Source organism: Ailuropoda melanoleuca, chromosome 1 (assembly GCF_002007445.2).
Source record: "Ailuropoda melanoleuca isolate Jingjing chromosome 1, ASM200744v2, whole genome shotgun sequence".
Classification (NCBI taxonomy): Eukaryota; Metazoa; Chordata; class Mammalia; order Carnivora; family Ursidae; genus Ailuropoda; species Ailuropoda melanoleuca.
In genome coordinates this window covers 23,677,933-23,698,330 of record NC_048218.1, presented here as the reverse complement: position 1 = coordinate 23,698,330, position 20,398 = coordinate 23,677,933, and positions in this window count along the sequence as shown.

The following is a 20,398-nucleotide window of genomic DNA, read 5'->3' as shown; positions in this document are numbered from 1 at the left end:
CCATTTTGTTTGGAAAAGATATTTGGAATGATTTTAATCTTCCTCAATTTATTATGTATTATTTTGTGACCTAGAATGTGATTCATCCTGTAGACTGTCCTGTGTGCACTTGAGAAAAATGTGTATTCTGCTGCTATTAGGTGGAATGTTTTGTTTATGTCTGTTAGGTCTTTTTGGTCTACAGCATTTCTCAAGTCTGCTTTTTCTTTATTGATTTTCCGTCTGGATCATCTATCCATTTTTGAAAGTTGGATATTGAAATCTATTATTGTATTGTTATTTCCCTCTTCAGATTTGTCAATGTTTCCTATATATTTAGGTGGTTTGGTGTTGGGTACATATATATTCATAATTGTTATATCTTCCTGTTGAATTAACCATTTTGCTATAATGTAAAGATCTTATTTGTCTGTTGTGACAGTTTTTGACTTAACATCTATTTTATCTGATATAAATATAACTGCTCTTGCTCTCTTTTGGTGGTTTGCATGGAAATTTTTTACATTTGGTCAAGGGCCACAGGTGGGCACAGTGGTTCCCAGGACAGCAAGCCTGGTGACTTGGTCAATGGGTGAGGCTTCTCTCTCTTTTCTTCAGAGGAAAATTCATGATACATGGGAATCTCTTTCAGCACTGCTGTGGCTGGTTGGAAGATGGATGATGATAAAGTGAGGCTTTTATTTCTATTTTTTATGGTGCATTTTTTCTTGTTTCTGTACTCCACTAGTTTACTGTAACCTCTCTCCTGAATTCAGAGATGACATAAAGGCATGTTTTTCTTTATGAAAGTGAAGTCAGTGTTTCTGTTGGGGGGAGAATATAGGGACATACTATTCTGACATCTTCTGATGTCGCTCTCTCCTCCTGATATTTTTAAATGCATGTTTGGTTTATTTTCTTTTCCAACTTGTTGAATTTAAAATTTTTTTCAACAGTATGTTCTGTGATTAGACCTTAAAATTTGTGATCATTTATTTGTTGATAATAGATTACTAGACACATTAGTCTCATTCTGCAGTTGATATGATGACCTGACTCCTTCAGGGAGCAGTTTTCAATGAGCTCCCTTGGTCAGCTAAAATGAAATACTTGCTCTGTAGGCATGGCTCCTAATAGATAAATACATAATCTGAATACAGATGTGTTAGATGGTTAAGCATAATTTTCAATGATGTAGCTGGTGATATGAATAAGATAAATAAATAAGAGACATAATATTATATGGCCAAGACTTTTAGAAGGAGGAAGCACTTTTCTAGGATAATAGAGTCAGGAGTAACTTTTGAGTTGATATGACTGTCATTGAAGAATTTGAGAAGCATGTAGGGAGAGTCCCAAAAGTTAGATTTTCAGGAAAGACATATTATAAGCATTTAAAAATCAGATAAATAGGTAATTCAAACCGAATGTCCCTTTAAATTCCCCAATCTCAATCATTCTGCTTTACTTGTTGATATATCAAGGGTTTTGACTTTGAAACTACCAATTAGACCTAATTCAATGTCCCTATGTTCACAGCACAACTTGCATAAGTTTATTTTATCCAATTTCAACGTGCTTAAAATTAAATAAGCATGAGCAACTGAGCAAAAAAAGAATAAAAGGAAAAATTTTAATAATGATAGTTGAGCATTTTTGACATAGGGTATTACGTGGCGTCTGGAAGAGAAAATAAATTGTTGAAGTTTATGACATATATTTCTGGCTTGTGGGAATATAATATATATTAATATTTAATTTGCCTGTTTCTACCATACATTTTTTGTGTCAAAATTTTGCTTTTTAAAATTATAACATTTTTTTTTACTAAAGTGCAAAATTGCCCACCGAGTAAGATGCATTCATTTAAAAAGCCAACTTCTAATGGGAAATTGGTAAATAAAGGTTTCTTTGAGCAACCTAGTGTAGTAAGTAGAAATAATATGCTTATAGTTAGAGACTCTCCTGTGCTCTTTAATGGAACAAATGCAGAGAAATTATCATAATAGTGTTTCACTTCCTTCAGGGCTCAGTAATTTGAGAAAAGATAAATGGGCTTAGTAGTTGTGAAGGGGCTGAGAGAATAATGGGAAAAAAAAGAGGATTCAAAGCAACTATTTAAAAAGGAAGCACTATTGCAATTAAATACAGGAGAGAGTAAATAGACACACTATATATTGAACAAAAACATAACTTAGTTAAATGTCAAATAAATTGACATTTAGATTTTCAAGGCATGTATGTATTTGAGTGATGCACATTAATAGAAAAAGGAAAATACCTGTGTCAACTGAGATCACATACTTTGGAGAGAGAAGAGAGTATAGGGAAAAGCAGAATCACAAAGTAGAGAAAAGAGGTATGTCATAACCCAGTGAGGGCTAAACTTAGTATGGTCATGGCTAAACTGTTTACAGATTGCTTTGGAATCTCTTTGACCTGATGTAGAGATCTTTCAAGAAGTGAATTTCTTGATCTCGTTTTCTATTTTACATGCTTTCAGCTTAATGCATGTTCAAAGAAATAACTGACAAGCAAGAATTTGAGGAAAAAATAGCTACTTTTGATGAAGCTGGTAATAATTATAATCTCAAATACCAATAAGTTAAGACAGAGTGATAACTGACAATGCAGATTAGAGAAAACCCAAAACTTTATACTCACAAAGGGGCTACCCACAAATGCCAGTTGGGTTGTCCCCCCCCAAATTTCATCCATATCATCATAAACTTCCATAATACTTGGAATAAAGAGAAGATACAAAGAGTCTCAAAGAGAGGAAATCATGGGTTATATGCAAGTTTGGAAATAAGGTTGGCATGATATCATACTTCTCAACGGCAGCTGAGATGTAAGTGGTCTAATGCCTTACAACATTCTGAGGGAACATAATTTTCAACCCGAATTTCATACACAGATAAAATAGAACACAATTAAGGAAAGGAGGATAAAGACATTTTTTTAGGCATTATATGTCAGATAATTTATCTACAATGCAGTCAACCTCAGAAAGATATTGGAGGGTATGTTTTACCAAAAGAGAAACTAAATTCAAAAAGAAGAAATCATAAGTTTCAGGACATTCCACCCATGCGAGGAGCAGCAGAAGTGCACAGAATGCCAGGATGGCCCCTGCCAAGGAAACAATGACTCATGGAGCTTGGGGACTGACCATTCAGGACAGTGTGTCAGAGAGAACTGATCTCTGGAAAATCTTATGGAGCAACTCTTGGAGTATAGAAGAAGACTGTTCATGAGGACAAAGACATGAAGAAGCCCATGAAAAAAATGAGTCTATTATTGGGGGGCCTGGGGGCTCAGTTCTTCAGCATCTGCCTTCAGCTCAGGTCAGGATCTTGGGGTTCTGGGATTGAGCCCATGTTGGGCTCCCTACTCAACAGAGAGTCTGCTTCTCCCTCTCCCTCTCCCTCTCCCTCTGTCTCTCTCTCTCAAATAAATAAATAATCATAAAAAAAGAAAAAAAAAGTGAGTCTATTATTAACACAAGAATAAAAATTGTATAAAGAAATAAAACAATGACTCCACCAAAGCAATGACCGATTTATCGTAGTTATAAAAATGATTTCTTGTATTGAAGAAGCGAATCTCATGATATATAACGATTTCATTCCATTTTGTTTATTCTATTTTTATTTATCTATAACAATTTCTGTAAATGTGCATGTTGGGAAAGGTCCTTTCTTTGCCTTCAGAGCTAAAAGTTGGGCAATCCCATGATGACTCTTCTGGTAATGATAAAAAAAAAAAAAGAATTCCTATACTTCTAAAATTTTCCTTCCATCTCAATTCGCTTGATTTCTTAACTCCTTTTGTAAATTTTAGAATTCTCTGACAAGTTCTGGCACAAAACTTTTGTATTTCTTCATTATTTATATCAGCTAAATGCAGAATTTCAGATTGATATGCATTTCTCAATACATATTTCCAATTTCCTATTTATATCCTGCTATAAATATAAACACTGATTATTAATTAAACAAGAATTATGATTGGGATATTACTATTATAAAGAGAAGCTCTCCTCCAAACTTGCCTTTCTTTTTCATACAAAATATTAGGCAACCATGATGTGTCTACATCAACTCTACTCCTACCATCTTCTCTGAATATCATACTTTAGCCCCCAAATTATCTAATTTTTCTACCCTATAGAATTGTTTTCCCTCCCATTACTACTTCATTGTTTTTGGATACATACATATGCTAATACCCTCCAAATTAAAACAAAAACAAAAGATAATATTCCTCAAACTCACATACTCTTCCAGTTGTTTCATTTCTCAACTCCTCTTCATTGTAAAACTTTGCAAGAATTTGTGGTCTCCTTCCCTCTTCTTATTCTGTCACTCTAAACCCACTAGAATGAGGCCTTTGTCCTCACCACTCACCAGAAGAGCTATCTTTCATAGAGTCTGGCTAATTCTTTGCATCTCACTTGATCTATCATAGCATTTGACATAGTTGATGGCTCTCTTTTCCTTCTCTTGGTTCTTCAATACTGCTATTACTTGGATCTTCTAATACAATGGCCATCCTTTTCATTCCCTTTGTTGGATTATCATAATTTAATGTAACTCAGTTTTTTTAAAAAAGCGTCCTAGAGATTAGTTCTGAGAACTTGCTCTCTTCACCTCACTCTTTAGGGGGTCACATTGAGACCCTTAACTTTAAGAATTTATCCATTTCTTCCAGGTTGTCCAATTTGTTGACATATGATTTTTCATAATACTCTCCTAAAATTGTTTGTGTTTCTGTGGTGTTCATATTTCTCCTCTCTAATTTGTGATTTTATTTATTTGGGTCCTTTATCTTTTCTTTTTGATAAGTCTGGCTAGGGGTTTATCAATTTTATTAATTCTTTCAAAGAGCCAACTCCTGGTTTCCTTGATCTGTTTGTTTGTTTTGTTTGTTTGTTTGTTTGTTTGTTTTTTTAGTTTTGATATCATTTATTTCTGCTTCAATTTTATTATTTCCCTTCTTCTTCTGGCTTCAGGCTTCCTTTGTTGTTCTTATTCTAGCTTCTTTGGGTGTAAGTTTAGGCTGTTTATTTGAGATTTTTCTTGCTTCTTGAGGTAAGCCTGTATTGCTATTTACTTCTTACAACTGCTTTTGCTGCATCCCAAAGGTTTTGGACTGCTGTGTTTTCATTTTCATTTGTTTCCATGCATTTTTTAATTTCTTATTTGATTTCCTGGTTGACCCATTCATTGTTTAGTAGCATGTTGTTTAACCTCCATGTATTTGTGGTCTTTACAAGTTTTTTCTTCTGGTTGACTTCAAGTTTCACAGGGCTGTGGTTAGAAAATATGCATGGTATGATCTCAATCTTTTTGTACTTGTTGAGGTCTGATTTGCCACCTAGTATGTAATCTATTCTGGATAATGTCCCATGTGCACTTGGAAAGAATGTGTTTTCTGTTGCTTTAAGATGGAATGTTCTGAATATATGTTAAGTCCATCTGGTCCAGTGTGTCATTCAGAGCCATTGTTTGCTTGTTGATTCTCTGCTTAGGTGATCTGTCCAGTCATGTAAGTAGGGTGCTTAAGTCCCCTATTATCATTGTACTATTATCAATGAATTGCTTTATGTTTGTTGTTGTTTTATATATTTGGGTAATCCCAGGTTGGGTGCATAAATATTAAAATGAGTCTCTCGTAGACAACATATAGATGTCTTTTTTTTTTTTTTTTGAACACCCTCTGTCTTTTGATGGGAGCATTTAGTCCATTCACATTTAGAGTAATTGCTGATAGGTATGTATCTAGTGCCATTTTATTACTTTTGTCTTTTCTGGAGATTTTCTTTGTTCCTTTCAAAGTCTTTTTCACTTTTGGTCTTTCCTTTCCACTCATTAGAGTCCCCTTTAATATTTCTCACAGGCCTGGTTTAGTGGTCACAAACTCCTTTAGTTTTTGTCTGGGAAACTCTTTATCTCTCCTATTCTGAATGACAACCTTGCTGGATAGAGTATTCTTTTTTTTTTTTTTTTTTGGANTTGGATAGAGTATTCTTGACTGCATATTTTTCTCACTCAGCACATTGAAATATATGACACTCCCTTCGGGCTTGCCAAGTTTCTGTTAAGAGATTTGCAGCTAGCCTTATAGGTCTTCCCTTATAAGTTAGGGACTTTTGTCTTGCTGCTTTGGGGGTTTTTCTCTTTATCACTATATTTTGTAAATCTAATTACAGTATGTTCCAGGTCCTGTTTTTGTTGATTTTGATGGGAGTTCTCTGTGTCTCTGGATCTGGATATCTGTTTCCTTCTCCAGTTTAGGGAAGTTTTCAGCTATGATTTCTTAAAGTAAATTTTCTGTCCCCTTTTGTTTCTGCTTCTTCTTCTGGGGACTCTTATAATACAACTGTTAGTATGTTTGATGGAGTCACTGAGTTCCATAAGCCTATTCTTGTGTTTCATAATTCTTCTTTCTTGTTCAGCTTCATTGTTTTCCACTATTTTGTCTTCTATATCACTTATTTGACCCCTGCTTCTTCCATCCAGTGTTTGTTGCATCAAGCCTGTTTTGAATCTCAGTTATGACATTTTTCATTTCTGACTGATGACTGATGGTTTTGTAACTCTTCTTCTCTGTAGTCTTCATCTCTGAAATCTTCCATTCTTTTCTCAAGTTCAGCAAGTATCCTTATGATTGTTGCTTTGAATTCTCCATCTGTTTTGCTTAGATACTTGGCTGTGATCTTAACTTGTTTTTCATTTGGGATGAATTCTTCCATCTTGGCACTTTGTCTAAGTCTCTGCCTTTGTCTTTGTATTAGAAAAATCCATTGTGTTTCTGCTCCTGAGAGGGATGGCTTTATGAAGAAGTCATATAGTGTCCAGAGCCTGGTGCTTCAGGAAGTGTCTCTGGTATGTGCTGTGTGCACTCTGCTGTTGTGTTTTGACTGCTTTATCCTTCAGGCCAGTCATCTGTATAGGCTCTCCTTGCCTGAAGTGGGCATTCTTGACCAGAATGTGGTGAGTTTTAACTAGGTGTAATCTGGTCTGCTTGTTAAATGAGACCTGATACTACTTCCACTAAATGTACACACACATGCACACACACACACACACACACACACACACATACTTATATATATTGTTATTGTGGTTGATTTTTTTTTTAATTTTTAAGATGGGGGAAATAACAGCTTATTTATGTGCTTATGGTAATAATCCAGTAGAGAGTAAAACTTAATGATGTAGGACAGAAAGAGAAGAGCTGCTAGATAAGAGTCTTTGAACAAGTAAGAAGTGACAAATTAGTAAATAAATAGAGGGATTCAATTTCTGTAAGAACAAGGAAATTTTATATTTTATAGCAGCAAGTGGGTAAAAGGAATATGTGATACAAGGGTTGATTGATTTCAATTTTCTAATAAGGTAGGAAGCAAGGTCATCTGGTGTAAGAATGGTGGAGGAGGTGTCAGGGTGGTTGGGACACTGAATATACCAGCATATTTTCCTGGCAGTACTGAGAGTCTTACCAAGTCCTATGTGATCTGATCCTTAATATTATGATCTGGTTGCTAATATTATGCTCTACAACAAGCCCTTTCATAGTAATGGCATGGCTCTCTCAGTCTCTTAATCAATTCTATAAAATACCAGGCACATTCCTGCCTTAAAGTTTTAATTTTTGTTCCTTTTGCCTGGAACTCTTTCTGTTGAGATCCACATAGATCTTTCCTCATCTTATCAGATCTCTGTTCAAATGTAAGTTTATGAAAGAGGTGCTTCTTAACCAACCACGTTATTACTCTCTATTTACTTATCTCAATTTTTTTTCTTGTTAGCACATATCATTACTTGTTAGCACATATCATTACTTGTCATATTGATTTGCTTATTTAAACCTGCCTTTTCCTGAAGGAATTGTATTTCCATGATACTATTCCCAGGTCCCAGAAAAGTGAGTGGCAGATGGTAAGTGTTAATAACTAACTCTTTTGAATGGCTGCCTGAATGAATGATTACTAGGGGAAGAGGAGAGAGAATTTAGCAGAACTAAATTTCCATATACTATAATAAGAAGTGCATAATGGATAATGTCTGTATTGCTTATTCAAGAGATATGGGTATGAACATAGTATTTAAGTAATTGGAGCTAAATTATAGTAGAATAGACAAATTATCAAAAGTGCTTGACTTTTAGGACAATGTTGACATGAGAGAGAGGATGCAAAGTACTTATTTTTGTTATATTCATTTAACATGGTTGAATTTTTTTAACTTAATAACTTAATAACACTGATAAACACCAAAAGCAAATTATTATAAAAGATCAGTTTGAGTGTAATGATGCATTTTACTGTCATTTCTGTTATCTAAAACTGATTGTGTTTCTCTGCTGCCACCACAAATGCAATTTGAAAAAGCTGAAGGTCCCCAAAATCAATACATCCAATGGCAATCACTTTTTGTAGCAATCTGCAATTAGGCATAGAAAAAAATTCATTTTAATCCACCTAAAAAAACTGACTTTAATATATTAAATGCACTTTCAAATATGACTAAGTTCAAGTCCATTCATCTCTAGCCAAGAGATGTGATAGTAGAGTATCTGGACGCAAAGTGGCTGTATTGAAATGTATGTTTTTGGGCCCTGGGTGGCTCAGCCAGTTGGGCATCTGCCTTCAGCTCAGGTCATGATCCTAAATTCCTGGGATCAAGCCCCGAGTCCGGTTCCCTGCTCAGCAGGGAGGCTGCTTTACTATCTGCCCCCTGCCCCTGCTTGGCCTTTCTCTTTCTCTCTCTCAAATAAATAAATAAATAAAGTCTTAAAGAAAATAAGAAAAGTATGTTTTCCAGCTGTGTGGTGTCATGCAAGTTAACTCATATCTCCATGCCTTAGTTTCTTCACTGTTAAAATGGAGATGCCTATACTTTAGAACTATGTTGGTGAATAAATTAATAAATATACAATGTATACAATAGTACCAATACATTGTTAATGATAAATAGTAACATCATCATAATTATTAATATTACTATACATATTATTTTAAGTGATCTCCAAATGGCTACATGGGCTTGCCTCTTTTTATATATAAATAGTAAGACAATGGTGGAAGTAGATACAGCAACATTATAGAGCCAGCACAAAGATTAAAATTTAATCAAGAGATCATCTTAAGTGCCAGGCAATCTTAATTCACATTTGGTGAAATTTTGGGAGTTTGCTATACAATACAAAAGGATAATCTATAGATTTTAGTGAATATGAAAAGTGCATTTTACAGTTCTCTGTAAGCTGAGTTTAAAATGCTAACTTTGAGATGGAGAGTTGGAAATGTTAAATAATAGTTCGCTTTCATGGTTTGAGATGGCTCATGTATTACTCCCAGTACAGCAATTCACATCTTTGCCTCCAGTACCCAACTATGCACTATGTAGTCTTAACTTTTTAGAATTCTTTGTTTCATGCCTATGAATTCTTTCTGGGTGCATTTGTGAGTGTGTGTGTGTGCGTGCGTGCGCACACATGTGGTTGGGGCCAGATGTGTATAAGGATTCTTTCAAATCACTTGACACTCCATGCCTTTTGATGGACTCTTAAACATACAACAGAAACTTTTCCTCTAAGTAAAATACTCTGCTGTAAGTACTTGGCTTCAGGTGGCTCACAACCCAGAAGAGGACCATAGGGATGTCAAAGATAAAAAAGTCCTGGAGAACTTTCAGGTCTTCCTAGAATAGTTTCCATGGTACGGAGGAGAATGCAGTCTGAAGATGGGACAGAACCAAAGCCAGATCTCTGGACTCCTGTTGAACTCTTTCAACTGCATCATATAGCTTCAAACCTTCCAAAAGGACAAATATAACTCATGTTTGCTGATGGATTGGATGTTATCTTTATGATTTTATTATGAATTTTTCTGCCCTGTCTGGACTGCGGTGCTCTCAAATATACATATATTTTGAGAAAGACGCTATTTTTTACCCACTTCTTCATAAAGAAGTGGAGAAAATGACACTATTTATAGGAAGATAAAGAAAGTGGACATTTTATGAAGGCATACATTTTAAATTAGATGAAGACATAAATCTGCTGCTGAAATTACCTGCAACTATATAGACTATACTATAGCTCAAGACAATACAACACAAATCAGGTAGAAAATTATTCGCCTATAAATCTTAATCTCCCACAATTTTATTTTCTCTCATCTATTTGCTATGTGGCACTCCTGAATTTTAGGTGCTAGGTCTATTACTTGGAAATAGGCTTGCCCTAATAAAACTGACGTTTCTAAAGGGCTGTTTTCATAGAATCATGCTCTTGCTTCTAAGATCCCTAATTCAACACCATTGATATAGCCTCAATTCTTCACAGAGAACAATACCAGGAACAAAGGGAGAAATAAAAAGAAAAAGAGAGAACAGATGAGAGCAGGGAAAAACTCTTAAAGCTGTTTTATTCCTCATAATTCAAAAAGTTATAACATTCACTTACATTGAAACTCAACTTCCCCATTTTCACACTACGTTTGTACTACCAGAGACAGGCAAAACCAGGAAGACTTTTAAATTATTTTTGGATAAGTCCTTCTCTTTAACAAAAACTTAATAACTTTTTAAAAACTCTTTTGATTTGAGATTTTATCTCAAATAATGGATTGATTATATATTATATACACTCAGTTTTCACGGAAGTAGTGAAAACCCAGCAGGTTTTTAAGTGAATGTTTCCAGTCTAAGAGCAGAACATGAAAGAATAATGACTAATCTGAAAGCAGAATGAGGTATCTTATTCAACTCTTACAAAATTCGCATTAGCCAAAGTCTTCTATTCTGTTCAATTATGTCATTTCAGTTTTTCCTGTGGAAGGCAGTGTTTCAGCCAAGCTGAAATGAGTGGAAGTGAAACACTTCATCTTTGCAAAAGGCTGTTTGCATGTCATTGTATCTCAAGCTTTTAGTTACCCTATGTATTATACTTCAAGTATCCCAGCCAAATGTGTTCTTAAAATAATTCCACATATTAGTTTTTGACAGCAGCTCTCCAGCTCTATCTCTTTGTTTCAGGAAAGACAAATTTGCTTGTTCTAATTAATTACAGATGCCACAGACTAAATTTTACTCTCATTGTTATATGAGAAATATGAATTCGCTATTTAGAAAAAAAAGTAAATCACAAGAAAAATCTGGCAAATCAGGCTTTGTAAATAAAATATTTCAAAAACTAATTTACATAATGTTGGTAAATGACAAAACCAAGGTTTTATTTCAGATAAAGTTGTATATCACAGGTTAAGCACAAATAGTTTCTTCAGTACAGGATTTATCATTGCCTTTACACCTTTAAAACACAAACATATGCAGTGATTTATTAACACAGTACATTCTAAATGTGTTTGACCATAGAATTCATACTTCTTAGAGTGTCTTGCCAGAAAAAGGGTTTCAAGGGACAGCATCTTAAAAGCCTGTGTGAATAAAACCAGTGATAGTACACTTTATAAATTTTAATACCTGGAGATGTTCTCTTTCCCTTTCTGTTCTGTCAAATACAAGCAAATCTTTTAGGGACTCTAAGTAATTTAAAATATAGTAATTTTATCTGAACACACATAAATGATACTGTGAGGTAGTAATTAGAGCCATCTTTGCTTGCTATTTTGTTTGTGTATTTTATCAGTGATATACTGAACTGATAGTAATAGTCACCTGCTAACTATTCATTTGCTTATAAATCGAAGATAGCTTAAAAATACCCATCAAAATACTTCCAGTTACTGTTTTGATTAAAATTTTATTGTTGCAGCTTACTTTTCTTTTACCTTTTTAGTTGATGAAATGTCATGTCTATCTTTAGTTATTACTGGAGATACTGGATCAGTTTGAACAATTCAAATGTATCATCTCCATTATATTATTCACTTTTTTTAAAAAGGAAGGCTATTTAATAATTTTTATTTCACAAAGATTTCTATAAACATTCCCATGCCACAAGAAAACAATTATATCCAAAAAATTAAACTGTCAAATGGAGAATTTTTACAAAGTATGTGTTAAAATATGAGAAAATGTTTGAAGTTGTATGCATTATTTATCATCTTGCTTATTATTTTCCAAGCCATAATGAAATGACAGTAGGTAGATTCCTCACAAAAAACAGAACCAAAAAACCACACACACAAAAAAAAACCCCACAACAACAATCCACAAATAATAATGAGTTCAGCAAATCAGGCTGCACATATATACTAAAACACAGAAAATTTAAGGAAAAAAATAGCTAAAGTTTAAACAACTTATGTGAAATCAATTCTGTTTATACATTTATATCCAGTATAGTGTAGGTTTACTTTATTATCATTTGTTATTGATTTCATCATTGACGTTGAATACAAACCTTCCTTTAAAAAAATCTCTATCTTGAAATATCTTTATCACAAGAATCTTTAGACCACCTAATTTCACAAAGGAAATCGATTGTTTTGTTGAGGAGAGATTGTATTGTCAATGCATTTAAGTTCCATCTTTAATTTTTAAGTAGTTTAGTATACAGTACAGCACAGTATTTCATTAGGCTTAGGAAAATAATTTTTGTGGATAATTTATAATAATTTCACTGTTTTTGATTTGCAGCTTATATAAATATTCAGGTAACCAACAAATTCATCCAAGTTGGGGATTTTAAAATGTTGTTGGTTTATTTACCTGTCTGTTCATTGGCTTGTGTTCTTTTAGAGGGGCAGAAAAGAAGTTTTTAAAATGACCATTATTTTTCTAAATAATTATTTTTTCGAATAATTAAAGAAAAAAAATGTGAAAGTCATCTTGGCCCTAGTACTGATATTATTTTGGTATTATGTGAGCACTCACTGAGTTCTGATATCCAGAGCTTAAAAGTATTGTGTCAAATATTATTGAGGTTACAAGCAGATGCATTATTTTTATGTTATTAAACCAATACAAACCAATGTTAGAGAAATTGGTAGACGAGTAAAACAGATTGTCATCCTCAATGTGGATGGGCGTCATCTAGCTCAATGAGGATCTGAACAGAAAAAGACAGAGGAAGGTTGAATTTGCTCTCTACCCTACTGCATGGGACATCAATCTCTCCCTGCTATCGGTGCTCCTGGTTCTTATGCTTCGGATTCAGACTGGACTCCCCAATGTTGGCTCTCTGGCTCTGAGGCTTTCAGGGTACACCACCAGCTTTTCTGCAGATGGCAGATCATGAGACTTCTTAGCTTCTATAGTCACTTGAGCTAATTCCTTATAATGATAGTGATAATACAGATGTTCTATGTTATACATAATAGGTTTGTGTGTATATCTGTCATCTCTCTATCAATCTATCTATCATCTATCATCTCTCTATCACCTATCTATAATTTATCTATCTATCTTATTGGTTCTATTTCTCTGGAGGACCCTGACTAATCCAGCACCCATCATCACTCTGATTTCTTTGTTTAGCTCTCATATAACAATTGCATTATATTCCTCCCCCCTGCCTTTGGCCAGACAAAGCTTTTCAGAGTAGGGCCATTTCCAGCAACGACTGACAGTTGAAATGTGTCAGCTGCCAGCAGCCCCAGCAGCTGAATTGTCTTTCAATCCTGAGACAAATCTGGGAAGTTCAGGAGAGCAACAGCTACATCTTATTCATATTCAAATTCTGTATTTTCTTCAAATCATTTTCATTCTCCAATGACTCTAGTTCTCCATAGCCACTTCCTTTTCTATGCATAATATATGGTCTATACGCACCCATCTGGAATCCATCAGTGACTTCCTCATTTTGTGATTTAAGCATACATATAGCTATATGTGTGGAGAATTAAGTATTCAGCAATATACATATTTCAATTCTCCACACATAAAACACTTGCCCCTTTAGGAGAAAGAACAGCAATATATAGTTATTTGAATATGCATTCAGTTCAAACTAAATTAATGTTTAGCAGAGATTATTGCACTTATTTTTGTATATGTGAAGAAAAATAATATTCAGTAGCCAGATGTATTTTTAGTTTAGTAAATGTTAAATATTGCTTTAAAATGCATACATGATGAAACAAAACATCAGAATATTGGTAATTGTTGAAATTTTGTAGTGATATGTGGAGTCATTATACACTTTTTTTACTTTGTGTATGTTTCAAAATAATCTAAAAATTTAAATTTATATCAGAAATAAAATACTTGCAAAATAACAACATTGGTGTATTAGGGTTCCCCAAAAAGAAATGAATCAATAAGACACACACACACACGTATCAGGAATTAGCTCATGTAATTATGGAGGGTAAATCCCACCATCTGCCATCAGCAAGTTGCAAATCCAGGGAAGCTGGTGGTATAATTTGGTCTCAGGCCTTTGGACTGAGAATCAGGGGAGCTGGTGGTGTAAATCTAATTCAAGATCAGAAGATGAGATGTGATGTCCCTGCTCAACCAGCAAAGCAGGTGAAAAAGGGGTGAGTCTCTCCTTCCTCTGTGTTTTGTTCTAGTCATGCCTTCAATGGATTGGACAATGGTCACCCATATTGGGGAGGGCAATTTACTGAGTCTACTGATTCAAATGTTAGGTAATTTCATTCCAAAACACCCCTAAAGACACACACAGATATTTATCTGGTCACTCATGGCCAGTTAAGTTAACACATAAGATTAATCATCACAGATCACTATTTTCCTTAGGTATACTAAAATAAAATGTTGATAGCAGATGATAATTCAATTCACTCTGAAATATGTTTTCAATGTATGAGTGAGGAAAAAACACAATAAAATTCTAAGAAAAGTAAAACACCAAAGTGTTTAAATTTGAGCATTAATAAACAATTACAAAATACTAAAGTGGATTTATTTATTTTTTATTTTTTAAAATTTTTTTATTATGTTATGCTTGTCACCATACAGTACATCCTTAGTTTTTGATGTAGTGTTCCATGATTCATTGTTTGCCTATAACACCCAGTGCTCCATGCAATATGTGCCCTTCTTAATACCCATCACCAGCCTAACCCAATCCCCCACCCCCAACCCCTCTGAAACCCTCAGTTTGTTTCCCAGAATCCAGTCTTTCGTGGTTCATTCCCCCTTCTGTTTACCCCACATTCGTTCTTACCTTCCTTCTCCTAGCAATCTCTCTGCAATTCCTTATGCTCCATAAATGAGTGAAACCATATGATAATTGTCTTTCTCTGCTTGACTTATTTCACTTAGCATAATCTCCTCCAGTCCTGTCCATGTTGCTGCAAATGTTGGGTAATCATTCCTTCTGATGGCTGAGTAATATTCCATTGTATATATGGACCACAGCTTCTTAATCCATTCGTCTGTTGGAGGGCATCTCGGCTCCTTCCACAGTTTAGCTATTGTGGACAATGCTGCTATGAACATTGGGGTGCATATGGCCCTTCTCTTCACTATGTCTGTATCTTTGGGGTAAATACCCAGTAGTGCAATTGCTGGATCATAGGGTAGCTCTATTTTTAACTTTTTGAGGGACCTCCACACAGTTTTCCAAAGTGGCTGTACCAACTTGCATTCCCACCAACAATGTATAAGAGGGATCCCCTTTCTCCACATCCTCTCCAACATTTGTTGTTTCTTGCCTAAAGTGGATTTATGAACAAGGAAACATGTTATGCATCATGAAAATATTAAAAGTTCATATATAATAGCTATAAAAGAAGATTTTGTCAAATCAAATCACAATAATCCCTTCTAATCCACTAAGAGATCAGTATTTGAAAATATATATATGCATTTATATTCGCATAACCAAATTTAAATTAGTTCACTCCTTCTAGCCCCGCATTTTAAGTAATTCATCTGTGGTTCTTATACATTGGCAGCATTAACTTTATAAGCAAAGTTCCTCAATCTTTTCTATTTTACTTTCCACTTACAAGTTGGTATTCACAGAAACACAATACACTAGGGTGACTGTTATAGGGATACTGAATATGAAATAGTTGCTATGAATACAGATGTTGCAACATCAAACTTTTTGTTTATTAAATGTCACCTGATTTTAATCTGTCCTTCCTATTCTTATGTAACTCACCTATCTGGATATAACTTTACTGGTTCTTGTTAAATTGATTACTACATTTCATGTTTGTAAAGGGTTATTACAGGTTGCCTAACCCACAAGCCTGGGCTAGAAGGTTAATGACAGATTTGCTTTGCAAAATGTCACACCAATTGATGCCATGAGACTGGCCATGGTCCAATGGTAATTCATTTATAAATGTAATAGTGCTCTAATCAATTCTAATCTAAAAATATCTGAAAATGACATTTGTCCTTAAGACTTGTGAACACTGTTGCTGAGTAGAAAAGCCAGCATGGAATGAACAGAGAATTTGGTTAGCCAACACTCTAATCACTAGAGTTAGAACAAAGGAAAAGAAAAGAATATATATACATATATATTTATATATATCCCTGTATAGTGCTTGCCACTTATTTTAAACCATTCTCATACATGGAACAAAAAAATAACAAATTTTTATGAATTTTTTGTATTGAAGATGGGGTTAGTTCTTTTCATAGAGTCGGATTCTTAGCAAGATCTTTGCATTTCATATGAAGAAGTGATAGATTATATAATAATGTCATAAGCTAACGTGAGCAGTAAGGGAAACTAAGGAGAGCCCACCTGTAATAGTGACTATCATTTCATTGATAAGATTTTATTTTTGCAGTAGACTTTTCTGCCTCTGCAAGGGATTATGATAACCCCTTCAATTGCCTTAGACATGAAGGGCAGATAGCTGAATTCATGGTAACTTGCCAATCAGAATGACTGCATCATTCATGGTTCACAGTCCAATTTCTCTCTTTGCTAGTCAGTATTTCCTTAGGCTAGACACATTTTTTTTTTTTTTAAGCTGGAATGGGAAAAACATTAGTGCTGAGGCCATGCAGAGAGAGCTAATATCTTTTTACTTAAAATGTTGATGGTTTTGTTCACTAGAAATTCTTATATGAGCATGAAGAACAATACTTCCTGAAGAAATTCGCATGCCAAGTCATCCGAAGCACCTGCCCTACCTAAAGCTGTTCTGGAGCACCCGGGGTAGGTGGCAGGTGGCCCATGGGGAGGCAACTACATGTGTGACGGAGTTGTGAGATTCTCAGGGTGGCCTCAGTGTGAAGTTAGGGGAGAAGAAACAATGTCTAGGGAAAATTTCTGTGAAAAATTATCTGTGATATGCAAAGTGAAATCCCTGCTCCTAACACTGTTATGGATGTCTAACAGTGAAGATCGGCATTATTCTTTTTGCTTATTTGTGATTCTATGTTGATGGAATGGCTTATAACTGTCCTACCCAGAATGAATAAGATTGCATTTCAGAAGATGACTGACTCTAGTGAGCAAAAGATACTACTCTGTTCTAAGCCTGTAACAACATAAAAATGTCATGAAGGAGTTTTCTGAGGACGAAATGATTTTACAATATTGTTTATGCATTATGAACACACGTATTCATGTACTCCCAAGTCTTATCCCTAGGAATCATCAATAGAATATGAGTGTTTGAATTCTTAGTTAGATGCAACCAGAATCACTTCTGTGTCACTCAAAAAGGAAAAAATACATTAAAATAGCACTGAGTGAGTCACCTGCAGCCAGGCAGGCCAGAGAACCAGACATGGAAAACATCCAGTTGGGAACAATAAGCAAAAGGGCATTCAGAACTGATAGATGCAAGATAACCTGCTGCTAACACTGAATTTTAGACAATCCGGTTCATGTCCCCAACAGAGGTTGTGCTGGCGTTCTGCAAGAAATCCAGCTTTTTACAGGGACCACTGGTGCTAATGAGAAGTCTTTATTTTTCCAGTTTCTTTCTGTCACTGAGTGCTGCTTTAAAATCTAGATAGGTGTATCTGATTAGTGAAGCCTAGGTTCAAGGAAGCCTAGTAAAGCAAATATCTGCTTTTTTTAATGTATATAAGGGTAAGTCTACTGACTCTCCACCCCCAAAGTCTCATAGGTTAGATATTAACCGACAAAAGATGGGGTAATCAAATACTTCAATGACAAAAATAATAATAATAATAATAAATGTGCTAGTGTCCACTTAATTAACAGTGAAATACCACATAAATCTTTTCTACATGTTCACATCTGCAACTCTTACTTGAGTAACAAGAAATATTCTTAGAAGTAGAATAACTAAAATTCTCATCAGTTACTCAATCTATTTCTTCAGGGATCATCCCAAGTTCCAGAATATTGGGTGACCTCAATTGTCATTTTGATATTCCCTGACTAATGGGTTGAATAAAAAAGTTAATCTCAACCAAGATACCTACATAAAATAGTGGACAAAAAGTATGGGAAAAAGAGGAGATTGAATTATATAAATGTATACACACTACAGTGTTCATGATACAACATATAAAAATACATGAAGAAAGTGAAGATCTTATTTCTGAACCTAGTTACAAGGCAGGCTATAATATTAATTTTTATTTCTATCTTTTACTGCTAGGATGACTATATATGCTGGTTTTCTCAAGACAATCATCGTTTACACTTGTCATCCTGACATCCTTATGACACAATATTTATTCCAGGTTTTAAAAATGTGTTACCTGAGCTGATATAGGTTATTGAGGTCCCATTGTATTTCTGATCTCTGTTATGTTTTTGTCTGGTACTGTGCAAGAGACTGCTAACAGAGTGTTAAATTTGAAAGACATCCAGTAATAACTTCCTAGATGCAAAGTAACTAACATCTCCTCTTCAAGGAGAGCAGGAAGGACATGATTGCTAAATTATGCTCTGAAAAAACAGGGAACTTAAGTGGTCGTGGGAGATATATTGGATATTGCTGCCCTTGTCAGTCACTCAGTGCCTCAACCTGCTGTACCATGGCTTGGTCACAAACCACCAGCCTGCCAATTAGCAGGGTCAACAGGAAATATGGGGAATCTTTCAAATTCATGTGAAATATCAACAGAAAAGAGTGTGCAGGCATTTTTTGCTATACAATTTGTAGAAAGTAGTATGAAAGATTTTGCTACAGTGGTTTTGTCATTTCTTATAATGTGTAAATATACTATTTATTCTATTGTCATAAATACATTTTTATTTTGCAACAACATATCTTGGTATCAATAAACTGAAAGATGCCTATTTAATAAAACATTAAGAACTAATTTTCCATTTCCCAAGGCAACCAGGGATAAACACACTTTGAATACAATATTCACTAATGGGCCACAGTCATTAAGCACATGAAGATAAGACACAAAATCTGCAGAAAAGTAGTATCTACTTGAAAAATTGCAGCGAATGATTAAAAAAAAAAATCTGTGAACTCCCCAGCACCTAATATAGTGTTTGTCATGCAGTATATATTTAACAAATCTTTTAAAAATATAAATTTTTAGTACAAGTAGTTAGAAAAATGACCAAATAAAGAATAAATTTAAAAAGTGAAATTTTCACAATTAAATATAGAAATCTATTATTAAATTAAATAATAGACTCTCTTCAAGAATTTTTTTTAAAAGATTTTATTTATTTATTCGACAGAGATAGAGACAGCCAGCAAGAGAGGGAACGCAAGCAGGGGGAGTGGGAGAGGGAGAAGCAGGCTCATAGCAGAGGAGCCTGATGTGGGACTCGATCGCATAACGCAGGGATCACGCCCTGAGCCGAAGGCAGACGCTTAACCGCTGTGCCACACGCCCTGAGCCAAAGGCAGACGCTTAACCGCTGTGCCACCCAGGCGCCCCTCTTCAAGAATTTTCTGTAGAAAATCATAAAGATAGACTAGATTGGGTAAATTTGTAAAGGAAGGAAAGAAGGAAGGAAGTAAAGAAGGAAAAAAGGAAGGAAGGGGTGAAGGACGGAAGAAAAGAAGGAAGGAAGGAAGAAAGGAAGGAAAAAAGAGAGGAAGGAAGGAGTCATGATAAAGTATAAATGAGAGGGGATATGATTACAGATTAGGAGATTTTTAAAATTATGTTTTAATAAATTTGACAATATATATTTCAATATATTTGAAAAAATGTATTATAATATATTTACAAGCCTAGAAAAAATATTTCATGGGGAAAGGAAAATTGTCAAACATAAATTTATTTATATTTACTTATATATTTGATAATTTAGAAAATTTAATATAAGATTCTCTTGATAATGTGAATGGGCCAATGAACAAAGAATGGGAAAAAAAGGGGGGGAGATAAAGAAAGAGAAGAAAAGAAATCTTATGTTCAGAGAAATGTTTTGATACATAGAGTTGCTGAAGGCACATTTATATATTACATTGGAAGAATGAGTTTCATCTACATCAAATGAAATATATCATTTCACTATGTCAAGTCAATGATTTCAATCATTTTTGATTCAAAATTTTCCTAAGCATGACATAAATGTTATACAAAAGTTATAAATGTTAATA